Source organism: Schistocerca cancellata, chromosome 4 (assembly GCF_023864275.1).
Source record: "Schistocerca cancellata isolate TAMUIC-IGC-003103 chromosome 4, iqSchCanc2.1, whole genome shotgun sequence".
Taxonomy (NCBI): Eukaryota; Metazoa; Arthropoda; class Insecta; order Orthoptera; family Acrididae; genus Schistocerca; species Schistocerca cancellata.
In genome coordinates, this window is record NC_064629.1 from 244,365,393 (window position 1) to 244,379,000 (window position 13,608).

Consider the following 13,608-nt stretch of genomic DNA (forward strand, 5'->3'; position numbering starts at 1 on the left):
TTTTGTGTATTGTTTATGCTATTAAAGCGTCGAATATAGTAAGCAGATTCAAAATGATGTAGGTTGCATGAGTTATTGGGAGAAGATGAGGCTTATACGGAACAGAGTAGTGTGGAGATCTACATAAAACCAGTATTCGGACTGAAGATAATAATAACAACAACTACAACAACGTTGTTATGATGAAGACTGTCACTGTTTAAATAGTCTGCTATTTCTTGCCCATTACGTTAGCTTAAAAAAAAACTACAGTCTCCATACTATAAAAACACAGTAAATGTAGAATGTCTAAACTGTTAAACAGGGGCTAAACAGGAGTTTCTAGATTTATATCCTTTATGATTCTAATGGCCTATTATTATATTCTAAAAACAGGCTCAGCTGCTGCCAAATTACTCCAGAATATGACCCAATACATAAGGTGAGAAAGACAATACGGATAATAAGTAACCTTAATGGTTTTTTTAATCTTCACATCCATATTTTAAATAACATTGAAGGTGATGCTATTTACATTTTCCATCAGAAACTCAGTAACTGAGTTAATACGAATGTTAGTCATACAGCTAGATCTCTAATGGACATGGTATGCACACATTCAGCAAGGATACAGCAAGCTACTGAAAGTGGTTTTATCCTTCGCAAATTAGGAACCATTGTAAGTGGAAAACAATTTCTCATGTCCTACACTTTCCTCTCTTAAAATTTTCATCTTTGTATTATTCTCTGTGCAAACTATACTGGACACTAACAGTATTTCTGTGGCAAAAGAAATCAATCAGAGCTATCAAAGGAATATTGAATACGTGATGGAATCGTACAGGCCATCCTACTCAGTTATTTACAACATTAATTGTATTATCATTCTATGCTAAAATTATGCATTGTTCCACCCAAAAAGCGAGGAAAAGTTGGTTGAGTCATCATCACAAAGACGTGATTTGCACAGACATGACCCTGCATACGGTAGTAATCTAGATTTTGAATTTAGACTGAACAAATCTTAATAGTCTTAACTTCGCTGCGATGTAGATGTCAATTAATTAACTTTAACATTGATACAGACACCTAGAAAAATTTGAATGTTTCATATCATACACCAAGCTGTAGGAGAGAAGTTGTTATGAAATTTTAAGGTTGTTTACTTGATTTAGACGAACGCTTATGCAACATTAAAGTAATTTATGGGCATAGTGTAATAATTATATTTAAAATATTTGTGTTAATGTATTTAAAGTGCTCCCAATCGTGTCAGTAGCTTATGGTATTGTCTCTTTGCATTAATTTTGCGAGAAAAACTTCAATACCGTAGTACATTACTCAATATTTAATACACAGTGATAATTAATTTGACCACATAAGTTACAACAATTGTTGACTAATGTTTAATCTTGAGTCTGCCTCCTCACGGGCTCACACACATGTCTTACAAAAATATCTCTGTCACGCCAAAATCCTTAAACACAATTGAATTGTAATTAGCACCATATTATTCCCTTTAATAGCAGTCAGCCATTTTATCATATTCGCTGATTTGTTTAGAGCTTCTGGATAGAGGATGGATCAAAATGAGGAAAAGTACACGAATTTTATAGTTACGAATATACAGTAATATTACATTCGAGCATAGAATTCCGCGTCAGCTGTTTATCTGCCATTGCAGCCAGGAATTACACTGGCACGAGTCATTCCCCTTGGCAGCGCGACGCGATACCAGAACTGTGCGCTGGAGCGAGAGAGATAGCTCAAACACTGATCTGCATAATTGCGTGATGTCGTGAGCCGATCTCGTAGCTGTGGCCTCAGACTTCTTCCGCCACCTTTAGTGCTGTGAAGGAAAAGTAAACTGTCAAAGCACCTGATTAAATAACGCACCGTTCTACTTCGCACTGAAAACATACTACTGGTGGACATTAACGAAAAAAAAATCGCATAATCGAGATGTAATGCTTAATTACACACGGATGGTGTATGTTCAAAACACATTTCCGACGTAGTTACGTGCTTGTTTGTACACGTCGCAATGCTAGCTGGGACATAAATTGACCCCAAAAAGGTATTCATCCAATTTTAGCACATAGAATACAACAAGCACCATCCTAAACATGTAACTAAGAAACAAACAATAATTATTTGCCTTACATCGGTTAACATCCACATCTAGAAATAAAACACTATTTCAGTTCATACGTTGTTTAATGTGGGAACAAATACATATTATTTAAAATCATGTCCCAGTTAATGTCAAACAAGATGCCGTGTATGCCTATGCACTGACACACACCGCTCTCTCCTTCCTTATGTAGCTGTGTTTTATCCACTATAGTGGACATTGAGCGATATTTAAGGAATGTAGATCGAAAACGTAGCGAAATTACAAAGGAAGTGAGAGAAAATCTCCATTAGTTTGATACTAAAAAGAGAACCCTTTCACAAAATCTTAGAAACCATTGGCAGACCCACCAGTACAGTGAAGAATATTATATATACGTTTAATCTAGGTAAAATGTACGAAAACTAGTCATGAAGCGATCCAGAATGAGATGGATTTGATTTCTGTAAGAAGGTTGCATCTGCTTAAGACAGTCGTTTTGAGCTGTTTAAGTCAAATGAGTTAGTAACATATGGAGAAAAAAGAACTGTGAACTTGAAGACAGAAATGTAACAGCCTCAGGTAAACATGAATAAGTAGCAGTTCTTGTATGGGGCTGCGTAAGTGCAAATGCTGTGGAGGATACTTTTTGTTTTTTGATGGACGTATGGACCACAAGGTTTACATAAACATCCTTAAAAACCACTTTTATCCAGAAGTGTGAATAACGTAGCTCTTTTCGAGGATTGTTTTTTCATACGTGATAATGATCCAAAACAAGCAGCTCTAAAGGCAAGGCTGCGGCTGTTGTACGTATAACATCTCTAGACAACAATCCAACAGAGAATTACGGGAATGTACTCCATGAAAATATGATGAATCATCATGTATCCAATAATAATGATCTAAAGAACGCTCTACTAGAGAAATGGCATAAAATTACAATGCAAACAGAATATCTGGTTGAATACGTACCAATGAGAGTGCAAGAGATTATAAAGAGGGAAGGAGGGCCTAACAAGCACTAACATAACATATTGCATTCAGTATTGCGGGCGAAAACTTATTTTGCATCCTAAACTATCTTTACTTTTGAATGTTTAACTAAATTTATGTAAATGGAAATCTGTGTTTATTTATGCACTGAGCGCCAGCTGGTGCGTTCCGTCCTCGACACCTGATGCGCGAGACGAGGCACAAATAAGTCACTTAAACTGCAGAACGATATGTTTTGTTTAAATGCTCTCACGAGATGACAAAAGATTCTGACAGATATTAACACTTGCCAAAACTAACCTGACCAGGTTCATAACTTTGGAAAAAATAGGTCTTAGCTAAAAATACGAAGGTAAGTATGCAAGCAGATTGATGGTCTGAGTATACTGAATTAGCCCTAATCTTGATGCAACTTACTATTCACCCTCAAATCAAAATGACACAAACCTCCACTAAGTTTTCAATCAGAACATTAGTACCAAGGCTCTCTATAAGGTTTATAGACAGTAATGAACTATTAAAATAACACATAACATAGTCAGAAAAGACACGGCATAATAGGAAGATAGAAAGTAATGAGTTATTCGCTTTGAAGAAGGAAGGAAGAATATTTTTATAACAATATGTTTTCCTTGAATACATTCACGAGACGATGAAGGACGATGACAGAGTCGATATCTCGAAAATAACTAAAATGATATTCCCACTTCCAAAAGTACTTGGATAGTTTAGTTTTGGATATTTTATTTTTGGGGTAATTCTTCTGATTCAAAAATGGTAGTTTTGCCTCAAAAACGGGCTGTTCGAGCTATATGTGGTGTAAGTTCGAGAACCTCTTGTCGACCCCTATTCAATAGTCTGGGAATTCTGACATTGCCCCAACAGTATATATTTTCTTTAATGTCGTTTGTTGTTAGCAATATTAGCTTATTCCCAAGAGTTAGCAGCTCTCACTCAGTTAATACTAGGCAGAAATCAAATCTGCATGTGGAATGCACTTCCTTGACTCTTGTGCAGAAAGGAGTGCACTATTCTGCTGCATCCACTTTCAATAAGCCACCACAAGAATTAAAAAATCTTAGCAGTAGCCCAAACACTTTTAAGTCTAAACTGAAGAGTTTCCTCATGGCTCACTCCTTCTATTCTGTCGTGGAGCTCCTGGAAGAGCTGAAAAATTAAGCAAATTCCAGTGTTACATTGTTGATTTTCTTTAGTTAAACTTACGAATTGTCGCCTGAATACGTTTCTTGTATTTCATTTTATCTGTTTCTACTATCGTGTTATAATTGCATGTATTTAGTCGTTCCATGACCATGGAGACTTCTCCTTGATATGGTCCCACGGAACAATAAATAAATAAAAATAAATAAAGTACACACAGCCTATCATAGTATACCTGAATTCTACTAAAAATTCGAGCAAAAATTATTCAGCTGATATTCATCTCTCAAGTATGAGGGACTTTCGATAAGTAATGTAACACATTTTTTTCTCAAAGCAGGTTGGTTTAATTCCGTTTTCAAACGCAGCATATTATTCCCACTCAATGCTAGAATAGCATACTTTTCAACATAATCTTCGTTCAATGCGACGGCCTTACGTCACTTTACAGGGAGAGCCTGTGCATGCGCATGGTACCACTCTACTGGTCGATGTCGGAACCAACGTATTCCTGCACCAATAAACTCCCCATCATCCACGTACTGCTTCCCGCAATGTGCATCCTTCATTGGGCCGACGAAATGGAAGTCGGAGGGTGCGAGATCCGAGTGGATGAGGAATAACATGCAATTTTGTCGTATGATGACATGATGGAGACCGTGGCTGTTGTTTGAAGACAAATGTAGATGGTGTTAGGACAGCAACCAGCCACAAATTTACTTTCAGTTCCTTTATTCAAAGGCTACCGTTACCGGTTTCGAATCGTTGTGATTCATCCTCAGACGGTTTACACGCTTTCTTTATGACATGTGGTATGTTTTTTACAGATTAACTGTCCTAAAATATAAATAATACATAATTATAAACACGCCACACACAGATAGTTGCGTTACAGATTTTCGTTGCATGTGACTTACGTGAAACGTCGGTTTGGAGTGTTTGTTTCCATAACATTCGTCCAACAGATGTAAATGCATTCCCACTGCATTCTTATTGTTGCACACGTAAATTGTTCTCACTGAACACTTTATATTTGTCACTCAGAAGATTTCTACCACGCACCACATGTTTTGATACATACAAAGAGCTTAGAAACATATGAGTATCACAGATGCTCTGATATATCGTAACATTTGACGATGATGTCCTATGTTTGGAAAGGATCATATATTCATTTACGCAACTGTAATGCCTTTTACACTAGTACAGAGACATTGAATTTTTGAGTAGATATTGTTAAATTAATTATAATATATATAGGTAAAATAGTATATATTTTAATTACATTTAGCATCATGAGAATTATAGTAACATATAAATTTGCTACTTGATCTGCAGATAGGTGTACTAATATTATTGGCTTTGGAGGCTGGACAGTAATTTTTGGAAATTTTTCAGAAAAGGGGTGTTAGCTAACCCTTTGTTCGTTAAGGATATAGTCTGGGGTGCTGGTTTTTGTGTGTGTGTGTATTTCTAATTCTTCTAATATATTCATAGTAGCTCCTTTTTCTGCTAGATGCAAAATTTTTAAGTTGTCCTCAGTGTTTCCCACTGAAAGGTTTTCTTCAGCAATATGGGATGAAAATGCTGATTTGTTCAAGTTACCAAGTCTTAAAGCATCGTCGTCAAATGTTAAGATATATCATAGCATCTGTGATACTCATATGTTTGTAACCTCTTTGTATGTGTCAAAACATGTGGTGTGTGGTAGAAATCTTCTCAGTGAGAAATCTAAAGTGTTCAGTGAGAACAATTTATGTGTGCAACAATAAGAATGCAGTGGGAATGCATTTACATGTGTTGGACGAATGTTATGGAAACAAACACTCCAAACCGACGTTTCACGTAAGACACATGCAACGAAAACCTGTAACGCAACCATCTGTGTGTGGCGTGTTTATAATTATGTATTATTTATATTTTAGGACAGTTAATCTGTAAAAAAACACACCACATGTCATAAAGAAAGCGTGTAAACCGTCTGAGGATGAATCACAACGATTCGAAACCGGTAACGGTACCCTTTGAATAATGAAACTGATAGTAATATTGTGGCTGGTTGCTGTCCTAACACCATCAACATTTGAGAAATAACTGTTCAGTAAGTTTTGTCAGCTCCTCTTGTGAGAGGCCTTGCGTTGTCATGGAGAAGAGAAACTCGTTTGCATTTTTGTGGCGACGAACACACTGAAGTCGTTTCTTCAGTTCCGTGAGTGTAGCAAAGTACACTTCAGAGTTGACCGTTGCACCGTGGGGGAGGACATCACACAGAATAACCTGTTCAGAGCCCCAGAAGACCGTCACCATGACTTTCGTGACTAAGGGTGCGGCCTTGAACATTTCCTTCGGAAGAAGGGTGGTGTGGCGCCATCCATAGATTGCTGTCTTGTTTCTGGTTCGTAATGATGAACCTATGTTTCATCACCTGTGACGATGTTCGACAAAAATTGTCACAACCACCCCCGTAACGAGCAAGCTATTCCGCACAGATAGTCCTTCGTTGCAGTTTTTAATCTTCTATTAGGCGACGAGGAAACCAGCGGTCACACACCTTTGAGTATCCCAACTGGTGGACGAGTGTGTCAGCACTACCACCAGAGACCTCCAGTTGAGCAGCGAGGTGTTTGATTGTGATCTGTATACCACCTCGAATGAGAGTGTCCGCACGTTCCAACACTGCTGGAGTCACAGCTGTGTGCCGACCGGCAAACTGGAGGTCGAATAGTTCTGTGCGACCTAGTCGCAATGATGACAGTCAAATAGCCCAACGGCTCGCCGTGCTTCTGTTCACTTCTAGGTCTCCGTAAACATTCTGGAAGCGCCTATGAATATCTGCGATACTCTGGTTTTCCGCCGAAATAAGTTCAATGACAGCTCTCTACCTTGAACGCATTTCTGTTTCAGACGTCATTTTGAAGGCTACGTGTAGCGCCAGCACCTATCGGCACTTCATGAAACTATAGGGGCTGAAGCAAGATTATTCGACGACATCCCACAACAAATTAACCGAAACTGGACGGGAAAAAAGTGTTGCACTACTATTGAACGTCCCTCGTACAATAAGTTTACGTATTTAGTCGGTGATATACCTTTCAACTATCGAAAATGATTTCTGTGTTAAATAGACTGAAAATTGTTGCTTTCAGAGCAACAAAGTATCCGAAAATATTCGGCAAAACATCTGAGTTGTGTGAAAAGAAATGACCAAGGTGGTGGCGCCAAAATGTAGCCGTGAGTTCCTAAAACTTCCTGATGCAAGACAACCGCATATTTGATATTGAGAGAAAAGTGATATGTACATCTAAACAACGCTGATTTTTTACTTCTTCTGGCTCTGAAGCGTGGGAGGGTGACATCGATTTAGCAATAGAGAGTACTCCGGCAAGTCTAGTTTTATAGCCATTTGAGGATTTGAGCGCCCATCCAACCAGAATAAGTACAATAGTGTGTATTTTTTTCAATTAAAAATGTCTGCATCGTAAACACACAAGGATGGTTTACTTAACAATATCCGTTCTAGCGATGTCACATGATGCCGCACGTTGTACTCAAGTCGCTCGTCGCTCTGCATGTGACAGACTTACTGCGAGTTGGCCTCTACAGCCGCGGCCTTGGATCGTGCCCGTGACATCTGATTCTGATGGTCTACTAGTCACCAACTGTCTCTTCATACAGCCTCAGTGATATGCCTCGATGTAAAGAGGGAAAGAACATACCATGCAAAACCACGTATTTTAGTTCGACATATTTTGCGCCAAGTACCTGAACGACTTGCATTATTTGTTTCAACAATGCATTGGGAGGAGATATCGACGTAATTCGTTAAGTAATGCACACAACCATGCCAGAAGTCGACCAAATACTGCGCTGGTACTCACCTACCCACCCACACATACGCACACGCACACACAAAAGTGCGCGCACGCGGGTGCGCTCTCGCGCCAGCCTAATACACACGTGGCTGGAGCACGGGCTGGAGTGTAATGAAAGAACGAGTCACAGCATGTCTCTTGGTGGTTGTAGCTATCAGGTTGAAAAAATTATTCGCATAAACTATATATGATCAAAAAATTTCGAGACATTAATAGAGACAAATTTTCTTTTCGCCTCCGAAAAAGTGTCGCTATACCTATACATTGCGTTGACAAGAGTCATGGGATGTCTCCTAATATCGTGTCGGCACCCCTTTTGCCCGGCGTAGTGTAACAACTGGATATGGCATGGACTCAACAAGAATGAGATTTTCACTCTGCAGCGGAGTGTGCGCTGATATGCTAGTTCTGCATGGTTCGCAGGAGAGCTTCTGTAAAGTTTGGAAGGTAGGAGACGAAGTACTGGCAGAAGTAAAACTGTGAGGACGGGGCGTGAGTCGTTCTTGGGTAGCTCAGTTGGTAGAGCACTTGCCCGCGAAAGGCAAAGGTCCCGAGTTCGAGTCTCGGTCCGGCACACAGTTTTAATCTGCCAGGAAGTTTCATGGACTCAACAAGTCGTTGGAAGTCTCCGGCAGAAATATTGAGCCATGCTGCTCTATAGCCGTCCATAATTGTAAAAGTGTTGCCGGTGCAGGTTTTTGTGCAGAAACTGACCTTTCGAAAATGACCCATAAATGTTCGATGCGATTCATTTTGGGCAACCTGGGTGGCCAAATCATACGTTCGAACTGTCCATAATGTTACTACTTCAAACCAATCGCTAAAAATTGTGGCGAGACGACATGGTGCATTGCCATCTTTAAAAATGTCATCGTTATTTCAGCACATAAGACCGATGAATGGCTGAAAATGGCCTCCAAGTAACCGAACATAACTATTTCCGGACAATGATCAGTCCATTTCATGCAAACACTGCCCAAACCATTACAGAGCCACCAGCAGCTTGCACAGTGCCTTGTTGACAACCTGAGTCCTTGGCTTCGAGAGGTCATCGCCACACTCGAACTCATCATCAGCGTTTATCAACTGAACTCGGAACTCATCTGACCAGGCCACGATTTTTCAATTATCTGGGTCCAGCTGATACGGTCACGGGCCCAGGAGAGGCGCTGCTGTGCTGTTAGCAAAGGCACTCGCATCAGTCGTCTGCTGCCATAGCCCATTAACGCCAAATTTCGCCGATCTGTCCTGACGGGTACGTTCGTCGTAGTCCCACATTTACTTCTGCGGTTATTTCACGCAGTGTTGCTTGTCCGTCAGCACTGACAACTCTACGCAAACGCCGCTGCTCTCGGTTGTAAAGCGAAGACCGTCGGCCACGGCGTTGTCCGTGCTGAGTGGTAACGCCTGAAATTTGGTATTCTTGGCGCTCTCTTGACACATCGGATCTTGGAGTACTGAATTCCCTAAAGATTTCAGATATGTAATGCCCCCTGCGTCTAGCTCCAACTATCATTCCGCGTGCAAAGTCTGTTAATTCCAGTAGTGCGACCATAATCACGTCGGAAACCTGTTCACACGAATCACTCCGCCAGTATATTGCCATTTTATACTTCGTGTACGCGATACTGCCGTCACCGGTCGGTTAGTTGATTTGGGGGGAGGGGACCAAACAGCAAGGTCGTCGGTCGTCCGCCATCGGTATATGTGTATATCTCTGTCCGATGACTTGTCACCTCAGTGTACATCACCTAACATTATTACACACGTAGAACAAAGAGATATGTATAGATTTAGGGTGGGATCTGCCTGTTACATACATCATCCCATCACAAATTAGTCTAGTCCGCAATTGGTATAGTTAACAGAAAGCATCTACATCTACATCTACATCCATACTCCGCAAGTCACCTGACGGTGTATGAAGGAGGGTACCTTGAGTACCTCTATCGGTTCTCCCTTCTATTCCAGTCTCGTATTGTTCGTGGAAAGAAGGATTGTCGGTATGCCTCTGTGTGGGCTCTAATCTCTCTGATTTTATCCTCATGGTCTCTTCGCGAGATATACGTAGGAGGGAGCAATATACTGCTTGACTCCTCGGTGAAGGTATGTTCTCGAAACTTCAACAAAAGCCCGTACCGAGTTGCTGAGCGTCTCTCCTGCAGAGTCTTCCACTGCAGTTTATCTATCATTTCCGTAACGCTTTCGCGATTACTAAATGATCCTGTAACGAAGCGCGCTGCTCTCCGTTGGATCTTCTCTATCTCTTCTATCAACCCTATCTGGTGCGGATCCCACACTGCTGAGCAGTATTCAAGCAGTTGGCGAACAAGCGTACTGTAACCTACTTCCTTTGTTTTCGGATTGCATTTCCTTAGGATTCTTCCAATGAATCTCAGTCTGGCATCTGCTTTACCGACAATCAACTTTATATGATCATTCCATTTTAAAGCATCTTCACAAGAAGAACAGTAAGGGAAATGTTTGAGCTTCTGAATTAACACTAACCTTAAGAGTGATGTATGGAGTTTTGAAAGTTTCAAAATGTCGTTGCAGGTAGGTAATTTATGTTTGCTCTTAAAACGCTTTGACGTGTCCGTATTTCCAGCTATTTTTCTTCCACAATACGTCCTTGTAACACCTTTCCACGATATAATTCGTTAGGTTGCATTCACAGTGGCACCGACAACGAACGTCGGACACCGTCGACGTAGGCCATCCAATAACATCGGGCGACAGTTTGGCCATAGTGGATACAATCCCCTTCGTCAATTTGTAGTGGGTTCAGAGATGCACCTATTTTAATTTCCGTGGGCACAGTGGATGCCGCAACGCCTCTGTGCTCGGAGACTTGTGCAGCTTTTGATATTAAAAAGACGTTGAAAGCGTGTGAACGATTCTCGAAAACAAGGTGGCACGTATTATACACTCTTTCCTCTGTTGTTGGACAAATCACACAAATTTTACGAAGATATGAGATGGGGCGAGAGAGAAAAATGTTCTCAGCGTTACAAACACTCTGCACGACTTCAAATAAATACAGCGAAATAAACATAGGTCAATTACGCTTCAGTTTCTTTCATTCCTGAAGAGAACCACCATACTGTTTTAAAAACGTCAGTAAACAGTAATAATAATATGAAGATAGCTAATACCTATCACATCCAAAAAGATCCACTACAGTGACTTGAAGCATAATATATGTCACCCTTCTCACATAAAAAAATTATAATTTACACGTAAAATTTCTGATAATGATTTTGCCTATTTTTGGTGGTCAATAAAGCGGCATTTTCAGTCCATATATTCCAAACTATGTATCAACTATGACATTTTCCATCCTCAGGATACCGCCAACTCTTTTCTTGGACGAAACTTATGAGATTCTCACAGTCCGTGTTGTGTGTGTTAGAAAGTTAACCGACGTCACCGAAGATAACAAACTGATTTGAATTCGTCCGAAGTCTGTACGTTCAGGTGACGAGATCGGCAGCATTGTTATCGTGCACGTAGAGGCATACTGATTTGAAAAAGTCAGCTGTCTCAGCTCGATGTTAGAATCTTCCGATATAGGTACCACTGCGGTCGCGGTCTTACAGAACTTCGATTTCTTTTTTTAGTAGGTGTGAGAGACACGATGTTTCCATTTACAACCATGTAATGTACGGGGAAATTCTCACGGCTTGTTGCCTGTGACGTGGCACACTTACGGGGTGTAGTGCGAATTTCGGAAAGAGGTCAATGCTTCACACTATATTTTCTAGACAGCCGATCTGTTAACATGAGGAAGTGTTATAGGTCGTTTGCTGTTCCTTATCTATACAAACGATTTGGGAGACAATCTGAGCAGCCGTCTTAGGTTGTTTGCAGATGACGCTGTCGTTTATCGACTAATAAAGTCGTCAAAAGATCAAAACAAATTGCAAAATGATTTAGAAAAGATATCTGAATGGTGCGACGATTTGCATTTGACTAGAATATCGAAAAGTGTGAGGTCATCTATATGAGTGCTGAAAGGAATTCGTTAAACTTCTGTTACACGATAAATCAGTCTAATCTAAAAGCCGTAAATTCAAATAAATACCTAGGAATTACAATTACGAACAACTTAAATTGGAAGGAACACGTAGAAAATGTTGTGGGGAAAGACTGCGTATTATTGGCAGGACACTTACAAAATGTAACAGATCTACTGAGGGGACTACCTACACTACGCTTGTTCGTTTTCTTTTACGAGAGTTGTCCAGAAGGTAAGTGCCGCTCGGTGGCTAAATAGAAACTACAGTGAAAATCAGGAACATTTTATTTGCAGAAGTTAGCTACACTTTCCAGGTACTTCTCTACCTAGTCGCCGCTCCGACTTAGACATTTGTCAGAGCGTTATACCAAATTTCCAACACCATCGTCATAGAAGGCAGCCACCTGTGCCTTTTCATAATGCTCTACGCTGGGATATAGCGCGTAGCCTGCGCCCAAGTGTTGTCTTTGTATCCAGCGTTTCATGTGAACAGAGATGATACTCAGGGCGAGTCAATTAGGGCTGTGTTGTGAGTGATGAAACACTTCCCATCGAAAAGGCTGCAGGAGCGTCTTCACTGCCCCTGCCATGAGCAGCTGAGAATTGCCATGGAGAAGGAAGTGCGTGGCAGTTGTGCTAGGTGGGCTGCGTTCTTTAAGGCGAAGCCTCTCAGCGGGCCCTCCTACTTGGCGGGAGACATCGTTGTTCTAGGCACCTTTACTCGCTCACAGTGCGCTCATAACTGAAAAGAGCGTCTTGATGCTATTGACGATCATACTAGAGACACTACCCAACGCATCTGTGCAAAGCTACATCGGGTTTTCACTGTGGTGTCCATTTCGCGACCAGTCGGAACTTACTTTGTGGACAACCCTCGTAGAATACTGCTGCGCAGTGTGGGATCCTTACCAGATAGTACTGACGGAGTACATCGAAAAAGATCAAAGGATGGGCACGTTTTGTATTATCGCGAATCATGGGAGAGAGTGTCACTGAAATGCTATAGAATTTGGGCTGGGCATCATTAAAAGAAAGGCGTGTTTCGTTGCGATGGAATCTCCTCACGAAATTCCAATCACCAACTTTGTCCTCTGATTGCAAAAATATTTTCTTGACACCAACCTACATAGGGAGGAACGATCACCACGATAAAACAAGGGAAATCAGAGCTTGTACGGATAGATATAGGTGTTCGTTCTTTCCGCGTGCTATTCGAGATTGGAATAAAAGAGAATTGTGAATGTGGTTCGATGAACGTTCTGCCAGGCACCTAAATGTGATTTGCAGAGCATCCATGTAGATGATGATGTAGATGAGAAGTCCGCTGGCTACAACTTCTTGTGTTTCTTTTGAACTGGGAGTCGAAGTGCCAGGCGACTAAAAATCCCTAGCTGTATGCAGTATCAATCTTTGTTACGGTGCTTGATGCACATCACCTGCTGTGCACGGTCTCGTGATTATCACATTTC

At 40.8% G+C, this 13,608-nt stretch overlaps 1 protein-coding gene across 1 annotated transcript in view; it reads left to right on the plus strand.

Moving 5' to 3' along the window:
* LOC126184045 (rho GTPase-activating protein 45-like) overlaps positions 1–13,608 on the plus strand; it is a 636,308-nt gene that overhangs the window by 387,974 nt on the left and 234,726 nt on the right. The window lies entirely within an intron of this gene.